The sequence below is a fragment of the Armigeres subalbatus genome, chromosome 1 (genome assembly GCF_024139115.2).
Source record: "Armigeres subalbatus isolate Guangzhou_Male chromosome 1, GZ_Asu_2, whole genome shotgun sequence".
Taxonomy (NCBI): domain Eukaryota; kingdom Metazoa; phylum Arthropoda; class Insecta; order Diptera; family Culicidae; genus Armigeres; species Armigeres subalbatus.
In genome coordinates this window covers 86,909,072-86,915,419 of record NC_085139.1, presented here as the reverse complement: position 1 = coordinate 86,915,419, position 6,348 = coordinate 86,909,072, and positions in this window count along the sequence as shown.

The following is a 6,348-nucleotide window of genomic DNA, read 5'->3' as shown; positions in this document are numbered from 1 at the left end:
ATTCTCAGCTCAATTATATGATGTTTGTCTAGCACTTAACTACTCTTCTTGCTGTGGATTTAATTTTGAACAATGATTCAGTGATTGATAAGTGATTGAGAAAGTTAATATAAGACGAACTTTTCCATAGAACAAAGCATAATTGTTTGGTATCGGTAGCGGAATCATAGCATTAGTGCCGGTCCGAGCGCGCTTCAGAAGAAGAAGCTGCAAATATGTATTCGCATAGATGGAAATAAAACCTTAAACAAGTAGCAGGCTACCTACTAGAATTATAATCTTGATGGGAAATTTCACTTGACTGTTACTGCTATCCACGCGAATAATTATTGGCAGCGTCTTTTTACAACGCGCGCTTGTGATTCTGCTACCGATGGAAAACAATCTGCCATCACCAAGCAATTAAGTTTTACTTTGAACAAAATTCATCTCGCCTCAAGTTGTGACTTAAGAGCTACTTTCTCTGATGGTAGCCAATCATTAGTACTTCAGACAAGAAAATTTAATCTGAGCGCGAACGACCGCATGAACCACACCATCGATGGGAATGAAATTTCCGGTAGCAGCTCCGCCGAAGCCGATGGTGTGACTACGATCTGCTTTTCGCGACATCTCGAACGAAATGGCTCGCGCGCGGAAGAACTGTTTTCTTGTAATCAATAAAGTTAAACCTGTAGTCACGCCCCTTTAGTAAGTGTGTGTGACGGGTACACAATATTTGCAGTCATACCGGACAACAAAAGGCGGTACTAATGGGCCATCTTTATTGATTATAAGAAAACTGCTTTCCCCGCGCGCGTGGCATTTCATTTAAAATATCGCAGAGAGCGGTCCCAGCATCGGTAGAGATGTCGCAAATTAATCGATTACTTCGATTAATCGATTATTTGTTGTGATAATCGATAAATTTTCAAATCGATTACTTCCCAACGATTAATCGATTCAATAATCGACAAGAATCGAGAGTAATCGATTAATCGGGATTTTACGACAACTATTATATTTCGATTACTTCAATCAATAGATTCATCGTTATGATAATCGATTAATTTTGATTCGATTACTACTCAACCATGAATCGATTCTATAATCGTCAAGAATCGAGAGTAATCGATTAGTTACTAATCGATTAATCGAGATTTTACGACATCTCTAAGCATCGGCGGAGTTGCTGAGCAAATTTTATTCCAAATACATATGGGATATTGGAAAATCGGTTCTTCTCAGGGCTTCCATTCTATACAAAGGAAGATTGAGGCGAGGCGAGCTATTTTCAAAGTGCAAATTAACCGCTTGGAGACGCCATAAAGTTCCCTGGCGTCCGTAGCAGGGAGATGCTACAAATATGTCGCGTCGGAGGAGATGCTACAAATATGTATTCGCATGGATGGCTTCAGTGGCAGTCAAACTTAATTCTTTCAAGATTTTTATTTGGTTTTGTTATTCCAGCCAATGGCGTGGGTCGTGTGGTCGTTAGTGATTCGAAATATGCATTATTGGGAATTAATCGATTCTTCTCATGGACACCATTTTAAACATAGGAAGATTGAGGCGAGACGAATTTGTTCAAAGTACGACGTCGTAGCAGAATTCAAGCTTTATCTGGTAAAAGGGCGAATGTCCCAAGAGAGAATTCTCTTCGTCGACTTCCCCTCTTTTAAATAAAAGTGAAAAGCAGGGGTTTCCTTTGCAGTTTATCACCTCAGAATGCAAGTTCGCATTGTTTTCAATCGTGCTGAGGTGATAAACCACAAAGAAATCCGCTGCTTGTCACTTTTATTAAAAAGATTGGAAGTGGATGAGGAGAATCCTTTCTTGCGACATTCGCCCTTATTCCAGATAGAGCTTGATTTATGTTGCCGTTCGTAGCAGAATAACGAGCGCGTATTGTAGAGAGCTGCTGCAAACATGTATTCTTACACTGGCACTAGATTCTTCTTTTCACCAAACTGTTTTATGTAGGTTACATCGGACGGTGGTTTCTAGTACACAACCCTTCTGATTTTTGTACACATCATGTCAACCAAGTAGGATGAGTATTTAGTATTGTCCGGCTCCTACACACTTGCTTCATCAGCAACGGCGCTCAATGAAGTAGGGTTGTGTGAGGTTGTGCCAGTTTGGTCGTCAGATCCCAACACGACAACCTCACACAACCCTACTTCATTGAGCGCCGTTGCTGATGAAGCAAGTGTGTAGGAGCCGGACAATACTAAATACTCATCCTACTTGGTTGACATGATGTGTACAAAAATACATTTGAGAGAGTTAGTTCTGAAAATGTATTGCGAGAGATCGGCTGGTACCTGGTGCTGGGAATTTGGTTTCATCAGTACCCGCTAAGCTGCGGTGGACGACGGAGGTCCTTCGTAGCTTAGTAGGGAAAGCACCTGTCATGCGAACTGGGGTCGTGGGATCAAACCCCACCGAAGTGGCGGTTACCCTCCAATACCTTTTCCGAACTAAATCTATCACATGTTGTACATATGCATAATCAAGTTTCAGACATAGTAATTAATTTCCACTCCGGGTGGCTTAATACCCGGCATATAGGCAATTAACTTTGAATGTACTGAAGATTTTTATTCAATCGTATCCGTAGAGTAACTGTGATGTACAATAAACAATTTTTTTAAGTTTCTTGGCCATCCAGACATTCATTTAGTTTAGGACTTGAAATCCAAAGCTGCAAGAAAATCGTTTTTCTGTATTGAAAGCTACAATATCCATTATACCTCCCGGTAGAACAAAGCATATTGAAGGATAGTTTTGAGATATTCTGGGCAATCCAAACTGTCCTTGAGTTCGGGACTTAAGATCTACAGCTGCTTAGAAGTTCTTTTCGACACTCAAAGCTTCAATATCCGTTCAATTATATCCATTACATCTCCCGAGAGGTCAACGGATATGGTAAGATAGTTATATGATAGTCTGGGCAATCCTAAATGTCATTGAATATGGGACTTGAGATCATCAGCTGCTTCGATGCTCTTTTTGGTACTCAAAGCTTCAATATTCGTGTACTGCTGTGTCTGTAGATCGCATGTTCTGAACTCAAAGACGGTTTTGATGACCCAGGATATCCCAAAACCATCTAAACATGTCCCTTTATTTTCAGGAATGTATTATGAATATGGATGAATACATATTCAAACTTAAAGCGACGAAAAAAGCTAAAGTGGGGGCTGTAGATCGCAAGTTCTGAACTCAAGAACGGTTTGGATAACCTAGGATGTCCCAAAACCATCTTACCTTGTCTTCTGGTCTTCTGGAATATGTTATGGACGTATGTACTTGAATACATATCCAAGCTTGCAGCGGAAGCAGTGTTACGATAGACGGGGATACCTTCGAGGTGGTCGAGGAATTCGTCTACCTCGGATCCTTGCTAACGGCTGACAACAACGTTAGTCGTGAAATACGAAGGCACGTCGTCTGTGGAAGTCGGGCTTACTACGGGCTCCAGAAGAAACTGCGGTCGAAAAAGATTCGCCACCGCACCAAATGTGTCATGTACAAGACGCTTATAAGACCGGTTGTCCTCTACGGACATGAAACATGGACAATGCTCGAGGAGGACTTGCAAGCACTCGGAGTATTCGAGAGACGGTGCTTAGGACCATCTTTGGCGGTGTGCAAGAAGACGGTGTGTGGCGGCGAAGAATGAACCATGAGCTCGCCCAACTCTACGGCGAACCCAGTATCCAGAAGGTAGCTAAAGCCGGAAGGGTACTATGGGCAGGACATGTTGCAAGAATGCCGGACAGCAACCCTGCAAAGATGGTGTTCGCTTCCGATCCGGCAGGTACGAGACGGCGTGGAGCGCAGCGAGCGAGATGGGCAGACCAGGTGCAAAACGACTTGGCGAGCGTGGGGCGTATCTGAGGATGGAGAGATGCGGCCTCGAATCGTGCATTGGGGCGTCAAATTGTGGATTCAGTGTTATCTGTTTAGATGTTAACTAAATAAATGAAATGAAGCTTGCAGCGACGAAAAAAGTTATAGTGGTGGTTGTAGATTGCAAGGTCTGACTTCAAGGATAGTATGGATGACACAGGATACCCCAAAACCATCCGATCATGTCTTCTGATCTATAGGAATAAGTTATGGACATGTTTGGATACATATCCAAGCATAGAGTGACGAAAAAAGCTCGCATTGTAACTGTAGATCGCAAGTTCCGGACTCAAGGACAGTTTGGATGATAGTACATCCCGAAAAAATATTTTTCAACTTCTCTTGTCAGTTCTCCATTGTTAATCACGGAAACAAATGAAACATATCAAATTTACTGCGTAATACCGATTAGAAAAAGTAGAAGGTTGTATCCGAGACACGACCGCCAATTGGACGTAGGATTACGTGAAGTGTAGAAGATTTTATTTTGAAATTCAGAATATATTCCTTGGTGCTGATTTTCGAAGATGGGGCTGTAAATTCAATCTGGGTTGGAATATCCTCGGCATGTCTCATACCTGGAAATAAATGGGCGAAAACCCAATTGTTACTACAGTGAACGTTTGCTAATTGGGTTTTGTCTAGTTGGGGCGCTTTTTAGTTGGGGGTTCGCTAATTGGGGCGAAACCCAATTAAAAAGAAGCTAAAAATGCAAAAAGTAAACAACATTCACGCTTGTCAAAACGCCCCAATTAGCGAACGGCATTCGCTAGTTGAGGTGAGGTCGTGCCCCAATTAGCGAACGATAACTGTTTAAACTCATTTCGATTTATAACTATAAGCACAGTATTAAAGAAACAGAGGATCGGTAAACAACAGCCTTAACAACATCTTCCTCCGTGAATATTTGGTGGCCCGGAAAAGGGCCGTTTGTTTATGTTGGTTTGAAGCCTTTTGAAGTGATGTACGCCGTGGTCTCAATGAATGTTAAATGCTGTATCAATGCACTGTTGGGCTGAATCTGTAGAAAACGAAGAAAAAAACAAAACGGAGAGAATGGTTCATATTAAATACATTATGATCCAAATATAAATTTAGTCACCAAATACTCAAGCTTCATTTTCAGGAGCAATTATCTATTTTTGCTACGGACTGCACGGCTGATGTCAATGATTGGTCATTCAAGTTGAACTCGAACGTTTTGGCAGATGAACTAGCGGAACAACGACGATCAGTGACGATAATTCACTTCACTGGGATGGCATTGGTTCTAGAATAAAATAACATAACTGATGAAGAGAACTATGTTTAATTCTAAATCATTAGCTTTACCTCCAGATAATCTACAAAATAGGCCGGCGGAAGGAGAAGTACGTGCCAACCAGAATAGTCGCTATAGTTGGATCCGAAGCACAACCCATATAGAGAAACTGCTTCATGGACCAGATGAAATCTCTGTAGGTTCTTAGATTAGTAGGTGCTGGGATTAAAGATGATATTCGATTGAAAATTTACTCAGCTGTTAGCCATTTTCATATTTATTTGAATACGGCGTTGTTCTGTTGCTCTCAAGCAATTATGAATTGCACTTTGAAGAAAATTCGCCTCAGCTCAAACTTCTCCCATGTAATATGATGGTTATGATAAGAATCGATTTGTTTTCCACAATTCGCCTATCCAATCATAAGCAGCAACAAAGCTTATGATTTGTACTTTGAAAAATATTTGTCTCGGCTCAATCTTCTCTCGTGTGAAATTATGATCAGCAATGCACCTTCCCAATCACAAGCAACGACAAAACCGTAGCAGAATCTAGAGAAAATTTCATTTCATTGCTACTAACCCCAATATCAGTCACTCGATAAGTTACCGCTAAAACGCGATAGACACCATCCATGCGAATCAATTCTCGCAGCATCCCCCTCCGAAGAGCGCTTGCGCTGCTGCCGACGCAAAGCGATAATAATTTGCACTTTGAAGAAGTAAAAGACGAAGAAGAAGAAGGGCCCCTGGTTATGTACGAAAGCACTGGCATCGAACGAACGAAAGGCGGAGCAAGCAAGCCGATGCCAATGATACGGCTCCTAAAGGGGCGGGGCCTTGGACTCCATGCACTTTGAAGAAGTAAAAGAAGAAGAAGAAGAATGAGAAGAAGAGGCCCTGGTTATGTACGAAAGCACTAGCATCGAACGAAAGAAAGGCGGGGCAAGCAAGCCGATGCCAAGCGATTATAATTTGCACTTTGAAGAAGTAAAAGAAGAAGAAGAAGAAGAAGAAGAAGGAGAAGAAGAGGCCCTGGTTATGTACAAAAGCACTGGCATCGAACGAAAGAAAGGCGGAGCAAGCAAGCCGATGCCAATGATACGGCTCCCAAAGGGGCGGGGCCTCGGACTCCATGCAAACGTATTCTGACCAGCCGTAGTCTGATTTTCTCGGAAAATCGGCAGGACA